General features: G+C 36.6%; 1 protein-coding gene across 6 annotated transcripts in view; it reads left to right on the forward strand.

Moving 5' to 3' along the window:
• Window positions 1–12,552, forward strand: part of CEP83 (centrosomal protein 83) — a 125,856-nt gene that overhangs the window by 27,318 nt on the left and 85,986 nt on the right. Inside the window, exon 2 of one of the 6 annotated variants that reach the window (XM_087449103.1) lies at window positions 2,519–2,569. The exons of the other annotated variants lie outside the window; for them this stretch is intronic. The gene's annotated coding sequence lies outside the window, so the exon portion shown is untranslated. The remainder of the gene's footprint in view (window positions 1–2,518; window positions 2,570–12,552) is intronic. 6 annotated transcript variants of the gene reach the window in all.

Here is a 12,552-nt window from a genome sequence, read left to right on the forward strand (position 1 = left end):
CCTGATGGATAACTATCATAAGGCTTGCATAATTGATTAGCAAACAGTGTTCTTGGTGATATCCTTTCTCAAGCTTTCTGTGAAATTACATTGTAAGCCTATGGGAAAGTAGGATTCATATCACAGACATTTTGTGGATCATTTTTTTGTTACTAATTATTAACTGGGAGTGGGAGCTATGGAGATGACCAAAAATTAGAAGATTGTTGTTTTTCCTTTGAGGAACTCCTAGCTTCTTTGGAAAGATAGTTTACATAGTTATAAAGCACTAGAGGGGGAAAATGCACATGTGCTAGAATATGAAGTTAAATATCCTGAGGCAAGCACAAGAAAGGCAGAAACCTGTGGAGCAAAAAGAGGAGCAGAAGCTATTCTTTACGTTCACTTTAGGAGTAACTATAAACTCGGAAAAGAGTTCCTTGATCGTTCAGGCTGCAGGGTTTTAGGTTTGACTCGGATGTTGATTTGTGGATTAATTGAAAAGATTTAAGAAGGTATTTCAATTTGGCGTAACTATATGAACAAAGTTGTGAAGGTAAGATTAAGCAATATGTGTCTGAGGGACTGTAAAGCAACCTTAATTGTCTCTGACAAAGGGGCCCTGTGGGGACAGTGAAATGACATGTTTGTATTTGTATAGCGAGTTGGCTGATGCAGGCCTTTGAGTTTGGCCGAGAAGTTTAGATTTGATCCAGTAAACAATAGGATGGATTACGATAGGAGTTACAATGATGCAAATAGTGTACGAGAAAGATTGTCCTTGGTGGATATTTGAAGGCTATGTAAGGATGAGAAGAGACCAAAATCTGGAACACTTTTTAGGAGGATTCTGTTAAAATAAACCAAGTGTAAAATATTTGAGATTTTGCACTAGAGGGTTATGGCTCTAGAAATGGAGAAGAGTGGTTAAAATCAACAGACAGATGAAGAAGAATCAGCAGGATTAATAATTTATTACTAATAGTAGATGGGGAATGAGTTGTGTGCTAAGAAATAAGGGAAAGGGTAGTGGTAATTGATTTTTTTTTTTTTAATGAGGCAGGTAGAAAATTTGAAGTTAATGAGTTTAATTCTCGTTATGTTGAATTCCGTTGTAGCTGGGACATGAGAGTAGAGTGGGAGTTATGAGCTGAGAGAGAGGTTTAGGAACGTGGGTGTAAATTTGAGTGTCATTCAAATATAATAAATGAAGCTGTGAGAGAGGCAACTTGACTTTTTTATAGAGATGGAACAAGGGACCAAACATTTCTCATGGTGAGAGAGAGAGAGAGGGAACAATTAAGGGAGAGGAGAAGGGTCAGAGAGATTAGAGGTGATTGTGGCGCTGTAGAAGCTAAAGGAGAAGAATGTCTCAAAGAGATTCGTAAGGAAATTTGTGTGCAGACTGTATCATTAGCTTTTCTTTGTTTGCTAGCATTTATTTAGCATAGTTTAGTAAACATAGTAAACTCTTGATGAAAGATAATTGTAAATTATTCTCTTAATTATTGGATTAATCAAGGTTGAAATTTTTAATATGGTATCATCTATTGTATTTAATTGGTAAGAAAGGAGTAATGACATAAAATTATTTTCATAGTTTATAAACCATGTGTCAATATTCTCATGTAAAGGGATTGTCAGTGTTATAAGTTTTGCCCTGGATTACAAAAGTAGTTTCTTTTTACATCATTTAAAAAAACTTATACTAATAATTTTAGCTCAAGTGAAGGGAATAGTATAATACTTTATATTTACAGTTTGTAAGGTGCGTTTGCCTACCTAATATTGTGACTGATTTATTTATTTATGTAGTGAGGAGATCAGCCCTGTGCTAACATCTGCCAATCCTCCTTTTTTTTTTTTGCTGAGGTAGACTGGCCCTGGGCTAACATCCGTGCCCATCTTCCTCCACTTTATATGGGACGCCGCCACAGCACGGCTTGCTAAGCAGTGCGTTGGTGTGCGTCTGGGATCCGAACCGGTGAACCCTGGGCTGCTGCAGTGGAGCGCACGCACTTAATCGCTTGCACCACTGGGCCGGACCCTGTGACTTTTTTAAAGTTTGATATTTGGCCCTTAATTTTCTGAATAGATTATTGTACATGTTCATACCAGCTCAACACTGTGGTCTTGGTCTAAACCAGTTTTATTATATCTCTGCTGTAAAAATATTTTCCAAAATAACTTATGTAATTTAAAAAGTCTTACCACAAGGTGTCATTGTAACCTATAAAAAGAGTTTCCAAGTAGACGTGTGCAACACCAATTTTTACATTTCCTCGTGTTTTTAAGTCTGTTTTTTCTGTTTCATATTTTGCAGTTGTCTTTGATATATTGTATATCTCTTGTATTAAAGGAAAAAATAAAGTAGCTCGTGTGCTTCAGTTCTTATATTTTTGCAGAAACATGCTTTCCACCCACCAATTTCTTGTGTGTTGCTATAGAGATGATTGTTTGAAGGAAAGAATGAGGAGGAGTAACAGCAGGTGGACATTTAAGGAACAAAATACTTACTTTATATCTTTGTTCCTGACAGAGCCAGCTTTAGAGTTTACCCCTCTGCTGATGAAATCCCTATGGAAGAAAGGTAGATTTACTGTTTTACTGTGATGGTATTTGCATTTACTAAGATGCTTTACAACAGTCCCTGTGCTTGATTCTTTGTTCCTATGGAGGATTAGTGCTTGAAGTAAGTGTAATCTTTGAAACAACCTTTCTTCTACTTTGACTGGATTCCATTTTGCTTTTTTTTTTTTTACTGTCCTGATTTCCTGGTTGGCCTTTTAACTATTGACATTACAGTAGTTTTTATTTTTTTGAGGGAGAGGGATGTCAATATCTAACTACTAACTCATGTTACTTCTGCCTCCATATTCATTTTAAGACTATTCCCTGGTGACTACCTGCTGCCGCTGTTTTAGTTCAGGCCTTCATCATTGCTTTCCTGGACTTTTTATTTCCGTTTCTCTACTTTTGATCTCCTTTCCTCTTTCTGTCTCTCTTAACACGCCCCCTGCCCCCAAATCTATTCTCCACACCTTGGATAACCTAGTTATTTTTCTGAAGTACAACTCTGAAACCACCCTGTACTGTCCCTCACCCACCCACAAGCTTAAAACCTTTCATTGGCTCTCCTAGACCTCAGGATAAACTCTAGTCTTCTGCACATTGCCTTCAAGGCCCTGCCTTACCTCTCCAGGCTGATCTGCTTCCCCCAACCCCTCAGCCCTCCACCCCAGTGTTCTCTTCCATCTCCATGCCTTTCTACTTGATGTTTCTTTCCTGTATCCCTTTCTTTGTTTTAGCTCAGGATTACCTTCTTTGTGAAGTCTTCCCTGACAGTTTGTTTCTCTAGCAGAATTAAGGCCTCTCTCTCCTATGTACTACCTATAAATATATCACAATGCTTTGTAGTTTTAAAACTATCTGAATTCATTTATCATTTTGAATAGGCAATAAATGTGCATATATTTTTATGGATTTTGAAAGTTCAAAAAGGATTTAATAAATAGTAAATTTTCTCTTCTCTTTGTTCCGTCAGCATGTTAATTGTTGATTAACATGTATGTTTCACTGACCACCATGAACTCCGTGGTGGCAAGGATTTTCTTTTCTTTATTTCTGTATCCCTTTACCCAACAAAGTGTCTGGCATGTAATAGGCATAGAAAATATCCATTTCCTCTGAATATGAGTGGGTTCTTCCTTGCTGAGAAGTCTGCTTGACTTGATGGTCTGCATGTTTCTGTGTTTCCCTCAAAGCCCTCTTAGTATAAGTGGACCACTCAGCAAATATAGTATAGTAGCCACTCGGTAAATACTGGTTGTTTAATTTCTTTTTTTTTTTTCACGATATATGATTTTAAAATTAACCTGTATGTCTTGAGGATGACTTTTATTTATCTCTCTTTTCTGGCTCTGAAAAATTTATATTTTTTCCTGGCAGTTCTCAAAGATGAAAAAGATAATGCTTTTGTTAACTCCAGTAAAACTATCAGTTGAACTCTTATCAATTTTTTTTCTTTTATTTACTTTTCAGATTAAGGCATAAGTGTCATAGAAATAAAATTGTCAAGATTTATTTAAAAAACAAATAATTTCCAGGATATGTTATTGAGTCAGTAGACAACCTTCATTTTGTGTTAGGAGCCATATGGTAGCCTTTTCTGTTTCGGAAGAGATATGGGAATGTGAGCAAAGAAGACTCTACAGCTCACAAGGGTATTAAACGCTCGTAAATCTTTTGGAAATTCCTCAAATATTATAAGTAATAGAGCCTACACTAAGAAACATTAAAATGAATTTGAAGTATGGTTTGGGCAAGAGTCATCTTTGTCTTTCAAATTTTCAGAGACTTTTATAATTCTAAGCATATGAGGTTGACTGGTTATTATATCCTACTTTCCAGAATTCTTTTGTGTGAATTAAGCTGTGCGGAGGCAGACAGTGCAATTATAAGAATAGAATAACATTTTAATTCAGAGTGGTTGGTGGTTGATTGCTAACCACTGTAATACATATCTTCTTCCCTTCCTCTTTCCTTGCCCTCCCATTTCTTTCTAAATCACAATTATGGGGCCTGGCACCTTCCCAGGGCTTTGAAGGGTCTGCTCCCAGCTGCACTTCAGGTTTTGGCAGAGTGTCAAGTTGTGACACTTTTTGTATACAAGACACCCTAGGATGGCCATCCAAAGACTGTTTGGGTGACTAGTATAGGATTCTCTCTGGATTTTAAAGAAATTCATTTCTAATGTTTTGTTTATAAGTGAAATAATGCCTGATGTAGGTTCTCCCTAGACTTTTAATGTTGTTTTTAAAAAACAGCATTCACTTTGGGGGCATGTAGTATTGAAAGCGTTGTTTTGAAATGTTCAAAGGCATAGCAAGTGCTTTTTAATGCAATGTGTTTTGGAAGCTTTCCATGAGCATCAGCAGCTGTGCTTTTAGAATATTTTGAATTACCATCCTTTTGGGCATACGTACCTCTGCTTAAGAAGTACAGCTCCTGTGCAAAAGGAAATGTCATATGTAGGTCTGTAGAGCTGGGACTGGTCAAAGGAAGTGGTAGGAAGGACATGTGAGTGTGGTTATGTGATAGTAATAGTTGCAAAGAGAGGAAAATGAAGTATTAGGAGAAGGATTGTATTGAGTCTTTTAAAAACTGCCTTTCACAGAGACTAGTCCATCTAATAAGTGCTCACTGATTAATCAGCCAACCACAATATTGTTTCACTTTTTTTTAAAATACTGTTTGAACTATGTACTTTTTAAAATTTGCATTATGAGTTTATTTGGTAAACTCTGCACAATAAGAGTTGTTTCTTTTGTTATATAGTTCAAGTGCTTGATACATATTTAGATGTTCTGTGAGTAATTGATACCTGTGTATTGACCGGTTGAAATCAGAAAAGCCTGACCATGGTAGGAATTTAAAATTGTGATAGAAATTTTGAGTTTGGGTAAAATTCATTATGAATAAACAGACTCAAGAGAAAGCCAGCGTATTAGTTACCTGTGGCCACTGTAACAAATTACCACATAGTGGATGTCTTAAAACAACAAAAATTTATTCCTCAGTTTGGAGACCAGAAGTCTGAAATCAAGGGCTGCACTCCCTCCAAAGCCTCTGTGGGAGAATCCTGTCCTTGTTTCTTCCAGCTTCTTGTGGCTCCAGGCGTTCCTTGGCTTGTGGCTGCGTCTCTCTAATCTCTGCCTTCTTGGTCACATTGCTTCCTCTTCAGTCTCAAAACTCCCTCTGCCTCTCTCTTATAAGGATACATGTAATTGCTTTTATGGTCCACTCATATAAGCCAGGATAAAATCTTCTTTTTAAGATGCTTAATTTAATCACATCTTCTACCATATAAGGTAATATTCATAGGTTACAGAGAGTAGGAAGTGACTTATCTTTTTTTGGGCCAGCATTCAGCCCAATACAGTCTGGAAGCCTCAGTTACTGAATATGGATGAGAAAAGTGAATTGAGGCTAAAGTAGCATTAGAATGGTGAACATATTCATTTGATATTTTTGAACTAATACGTGCCTGTGTTTGTTTTAGGTATTGGGTTATAAAGATGAGTAAGACATGTATCTTGCCCTGAAGGAAGTTACACTGCATGCATTCCATATACTAATATACAAGATAGAAGACAGAATGTATGTTTGAGAGAGTGAGGAAGTACTTCATGGAGGAAGTAATGCATTTCTGAGCAGGGTTTTGAAGGCTGACTAGGAATTCACTAGATCAGAGTGCAGAGGGATGGAAAGCCTTCCTGGCAAGGAAATTAGTATTTGCAGAAATATGGAAGTGCAAAACCGCAATGTGTGCTCTGCGCGGGAAGCTGTCGGTAGTCAGTGCAATGAGATAAATTTTAAATTTGTTTTCATTTCTAATAGACAATAGCTGTCTCCCATTTTACCAGCTGCAAAGTAAACATTTTCTATTGTGATCGTTCTTAAAGCAAAGATCTTTTCATAGATTAAGATAATCTATGAATGGCCATTAAATAATGAAAAAGTGCTTCAGGGAAATGCAAATTAAAACCACAATTTGATATCACTTTACATCCCCTAGAATGGCTAAAATGAAAAAGACGGTGTTAAAAGTAATCAAACAAGGAGATTATTAGACTGAGGCGACTCTAATGCCTTGGTATCCTATGTAAGCAAATCAAAGCCTAAGCCAGAATCAATGAATGGGAATCTGAGAAAATGAAACTTAAGAACAACCAATCATAGCCAACTAGACTTTCCCAATTAAGGCAACTCCTTAGGTTATAGCCAATCAAATAATTTCCTTGCTTCGCTTCCACATCTTCTCTATAAAAACTTTTCCATTAGCTCCTGTTGGTGGAGTGTTCCTAACCACTTTGAATTTGGGGTTGCCCCATTGGAATCGAAGTGTGCGCAAATAAACTCTTAAAATTGTTAATGTGCCTCAGTTTGCCTTTTAACAACTGACAACACCAAATGTTGACAAAAATGTGAGGCAAACAGAACTCTTGTATGTTGTTATTTGAAATGGAAAATGGTACAACCACTTGGGGAAAAGATTTGTCAGTTTCTTATAAAGTTAAACCTATACTTCATGGTTCAGCAGTTCCACTGTTATATATTTACCCTTCTCCCCAACTGAAAACATGTCCACAAAGTCTTGTACAAGAATGTTCATAGCAGCTTTATTCATGATAACTAATCTTCATAATAACCAGAAACAATCCAAATGCCTATCAGTAAGAGAATGGATAAACAAAATGGGATATATTTAAACAATGGAATACTCTTGGGTTCTTCCTTTGTGAACTCAAGGAATTGTATACCTAAAATTTGCATGTTTCATTATATGTAAATTTTACCTTAAAAAGACTAAACAAACAAAAGAGAACTGGTGGAAGAAATGGCCCTTTTTCTGAGTGTTCTTGTTTATCCATGTGATGTCTGAAACTGTGTTAACCTCACAACCATGAGGACAATTAAGCCAACAGAATGTGTTGGCAGAAGGATGGAGAAGACCAGGGTCCTTGATGAAACTGAGCCCAATTTTTGAACGAAAACTTAAAATTTTGAATTAAAACTTTTTAAAACAGAAGATTCTGAATCCTAAAAATTGTGAATTATCATATACATACAGAAGAGTATATAGAAACTGTCCATCTGAGTGATTTACAAAGCAAACCCCCATGTAACCACAACAAAGATCAAGTAGTAGAACACTGCCAGCCTTCCTCAGGTAACACTATTCTTTTATGTTAATCACTTCCTTTCTTTGCAATTTTACAACCTAAATGAACATAAGCATGTATCCTTTAAATACTATAATTTTGCCTGTGTTAGATATTTTCTGAACTTTGTATGTTTGGAAAATTTAGTTTGTACTCTTTTGTGTCTGGCTTCTTTCTTTTGCACGATATGTTTGTGATATTCACTTATGTAGAATGTATTATAGCTTATTTTCATTGGCATAAGTATTAGTTTCATTATACTGCAATTTGTTTCTTCAGCGATTAATGGACATTTGGTTTGTTTCTAAGTTTCAGTTGGGAATAATATTACTATTATTATTCCAGTATTACTGTTAACAGTATTATTTCAGCAGAAATCTCTTGGTGCACTTGTACTCATATTTCAGTTGGGTGTATCTGAAGTAGAGAAATAGCTGAGTCATAGTATATGCATTTCTTTAACTTTAGTAGATAATGCTCGTTTTTTTCCAAAGTGGATATGCCGATGGATATGCCAGTTTACACTACAGACTGTTGCTTCCCATCCTCTCCAAACTTATGATCAGTCTTTGTGGTTTTCTCATTGTGGTTTTAATTTTATAAAGAATTCCTACATATTAGTACGTAAAAAGAAATCAATAGAAAAAATTGTGTAAAAGATTAAACATAAAATAGATATTTTACAAAAGAGGACATCCAAATGGCCCGTGAATAAAGTAAAGGTGCTCAGGTTCCTTATTTATCAGGGAATTGCCTTTCAGCCTTTTGGGTGTGTTCTTTTCCTGCTGTGAGTTAGTGAAGATATTGTCCTATATTCTAGCAGCTTTGTTCTTTTGCTTTTCACATTCAGATCTTCGTTGCATCTAGAATTAATATTAGTGTGTAATACAAAGTTGGGCCTAGGTTTCTTTTTTTCCATAAGGTGATGTGATTGTCCTAGCATCTTTTATCGAAGACAAGACATTTTATCACCCCCAAAGTAAAGTCTACCCATTAAGTGGTCACTCCCTGTTTTCCCCTCCCCCCAGCCCCTAGCAACCACCAGTCTGTTTTCTGTCTCTATGGATTTACCTGTTTTAGATATTTCATATAAATAGAATCATACTCTGATGACATGAATAGTAGATGTTTTATTAGCCCCACAAGTCCCTGAGCATCTGTTATTTATTTATTTTTTATGTCTATTTTCTGTTTGTTATTCAGGTAGAGTAATTTCTATTCTATCTTCCAGTTCATTTTCTCTTTCTCTTTCCTCTCTATTTCTGCTGTTGAGCTCATCTACTTAAGATTTTTATTTTGGTCATTGTATATTTCAGTTCTAAAATTTCCACTTGGTTTTTCTTTATATATTCTGTTCTTTGCTGAGACTTGTATTTCTTTGCTGTGACTTTCTCTTCTTTTGTTTATTTCTAGCTCGTTTGTAAGTGCTCATTGAAGCCTTTTTATCATGAATTCTTTAAAATCTTTGTCACATAACTTTAATATCTCTGTCATCTCAGTGTTGGCATCTATCAGTTGTATTTTTACATTCAGTTTGAGATCTTTCTCATTCTTGGTATGACTAGTGATTTTCTGTTGAAACCCGGATATTTGGTGTATTATGTTATGAGACTCTGGATCCTATTTAAACCTTCTGTTTTAACTGGCTTTTTCTGACACTGCTCTGGCAGGGAAAGGGGGCGATGCTACTTCATTATTGTCAGCTGGGGATAGAAGTCCAAGTTCCCCAGTTGGCTTCTGTTGACAACCGAGTTGGGGGAGATCATTATTGCTAGGTGCCTTGGAGTTCTGGCTCCCCATGTGATCTCCACTGACACCCTGGAAAGAGTAGTCTTGTTACTGCTGAGTGCTGGTGCCAGTCCTAACTCTCTGCTAGGCCTTCTCTGACAGCACTTCAGCAGGGTGAGGGAGGTACTCTTCCTTACTGCTGGTAGGGGTGAAAGTTCAGGTTTCCCATGTGGTCTCCACTGGCATTGCAGGAGCATGGGGCTTTATTACTGCTCAGCAGGGATGAAATTCCCAACTTCCTACTTGGCCTTCTTGTATATCACCCAGGCAGGGTACTTGGGTACCTCGTTACCTGGCCCCCCCACTTGGCCTTTCCTTGTGTGGATGGAGCTGGAGCCACAGTTTTTTCTTTAGTATTTTCCTGGAGTAGATTGTTATTGTCTACAATTTTGTTGTCTTGCTAAGCTTCCCCTTTCTTGTTACTTGGGCTAGAGAACAGGCTTTTAGGCTTTTTTTTTTTTTATCTGAACCCGTTGGCAGCTTCTCAGCTCCACGTTGGGCATATATGAGGGAAAAAGAAAACCCAGGGAACTCACCACTGTGTTCTTATCCTGAGGTCCTTACCTGGTCTGCCTTCTAATCTCCATTTTTCAGTCATGTTATCTATGTCATATGTATAATGTTCGGGACTTTTAGTTGTATTAGTGGGATTAATAGGGAAACATACATCTGCTCCATCTTCCTGGAAGCAGAAATCTTTATCCCACAAGTTTTAAGATGTAATATCAATTTTCATTTAGTTCAATTAGATATTCTCTAATTTCTATTGTGACCTTTTCTTTGATTAAGTTATTTAGAAATGTATTCTTACTTCCTAAGCACATGTAGCTTTTCCACTTACCTTTTTGTATTGAGTTTTAGTTTAATTGCACTGTGGTCAGAAAATATATTCTGTATAATTAAGATCTTTTAAAGTTTTAAAGTTTTTTTTAAGAGTCAGTGTGTGATCAATATTTATAAGTGTTAAGTTGTCTGCTTATAAGGAATGTGTATTTTATATAGTTATTGGGTACAGTTTTCTATATATGTTAGTTAGATCAGGTTGGTTAATTGTGTTGTTTAAATTGTCTATATTCTTTTTTTTTTTTTTTTTGTGAGGAAGATCAGCCCTGAGCTAACATCCATGCCAATTCTCCTCTTTTTGCTGAGGAAGACTGGCCCTGAGCTAACATCTGTGCCCTTCTTCCTCCACTTTATGTGGGACGCCACCATAGCATGGCCTGACAAGCGGTGCATGGGTATGCACCTGGGATCTGAACCCCGGGCCGCCAGCAGTGGAGCGCGCACACTTAACCGCTACGCCATGGGGCCGGCCCCTAAATTGTCTATATTCTTACTGCTTATTTTTTTCTGTTCTGTTAGTTACCAAGAATAGTGGTTTAATTTTCCCCCATGATTGTGAATTTGTCTGTTTTCCTTATAGTTCTCACCACTTCTGCTTTATCTATTTAGTGTATATAAACTAAAATTGTTACATCCTTTTAGTGTATTTAACCTTTTATCATTATGAATGTCTTTCTACTACTATCTCTAGAAGTGCTTTTTTTTTTTCCGCCTTGAAAACAACTTTATCTGTTATTAATATAGTTCTGTCATCTATCCTTTGATTGATTGCATTATCTTTTCCCTTTCTACCTTTCTGTGCCCTTGTCTTTTAAAAATATATTGTAAAAAAGGCATATAGTTAGGTTATATTTTCTTTTAAATTTCTTTTATTGTAGTATTAATTTATATACTTTAATGTAAACACTGATATATCTGTCTAAATCTACTCTATTAACTTCCTGTTTTCTTACTTGTTTTATATTTCATCTCGTCTTCTTGCTTGCTTTCTTTTAGATGGAGTTCTCAGTGGAGGGGTAGTTCTCAAAGGACAGGCAGGGGTGATTTTTGTCCCCTACGGTACTTTGGGCAAAATGTGGAGACCTTTTGTTTTTCACAACTGGGGGGAGTGGTGCTACTGGTATCTAATGAGTAGAGACTAGGAATGTTGCTAAATATCCTACGATGTACAGGATAGCTCCCCTCAACAAAAGCATTATCTGATCTAAAATATCAATAGTGCAAAGGTTGAGAAACCCTATTGTAGAGTGTTTGAGTAATTTTAATTTTTCCATCCTTTTAGCATTCTTTAATGGTTATCTTAGAGAAAGGATCAGCAAACTCTTTTTATGAAGAGTCAGATAGTCTCTTCAGGCTATGTATAGTTTCTGTCCTGTGTCTTTCCTTTCTTCCTTCCCTCTCTCCCTCCCTCCATTCCTTCCTTCCTTTCCTTTGTTAGAACTGTTTGAGATTTATATCAAAATTGAGCAGAAAGTACAGAGGGTTCCCATATACCCCCTGCTTGCCACCACACATGCACAACCTCCTCCACTGTTAACAGCCCACAGCAGAATGGTCCATTTGTTACAGTGAATGAACACTGTATGTGTTCATTCAGTGAATCTAGTTCATTCAGTGATAATGTATGTCATTATCATTATCACCCATAGTCCATAGTTTACATTAGGGTTCACTCTGTGAACCAGAATGTTGTACATTCTCTGGGTTTTGACAATGTAAACTGGCATGTATTCTATAATTATAATATCATACAGAATAGTTTCACTGGTCTAAAAATCCTCTGCTCTCCCTATTCATCCCTTCCTCTCCCCTAACCACCTCTGATCTTAATGTCTCTATAGTTTTGCCATTTCCAGCATGTCATATAGTTGGAATCTGACAGTATGTAGCCTTTTCAGATTGGCTTCTTTCACTTAGTGATATGCATTTACAGTTCCAATATATCTTTTCATGTCTTGATAGCTCATTTCTTTTCAGGGCTGAGTAATATTCCATTGTCTGGATATACCACAATTTATTTATCCATTCATCTACTAAAGGACATCTTCATTGCTTCCAAATTTTGGCAAATATGAATAAAGCTGCTAGAAGCATCGAGTGCAGGTTTTTGTGTGAATGTAAGTTTTCCACTCATTTGGATAAATACCAAGGAGTGTGGTTGCTGGCTCATGTGGTAAGAGTAATGAATGAGAGTTCCTGTTGCTCCACATCCTCACCA

The sequence above is a fragment of the Ceratotherium simum genome, chromosome 25 (genome assembly GCF_057802395.1).
Source record: "Ceratotherium simum simum isolate JZ-2026a chromosome 25, ASM5780239v1, whole genome shotgun sequence".
Taxonomy (NCBI): Eukaryota; Metazoa; Chordata; class Mammalia; order Perissodactyla; family Rhinocerotidae; genus Ceratotherium; species Ceratotherium simum.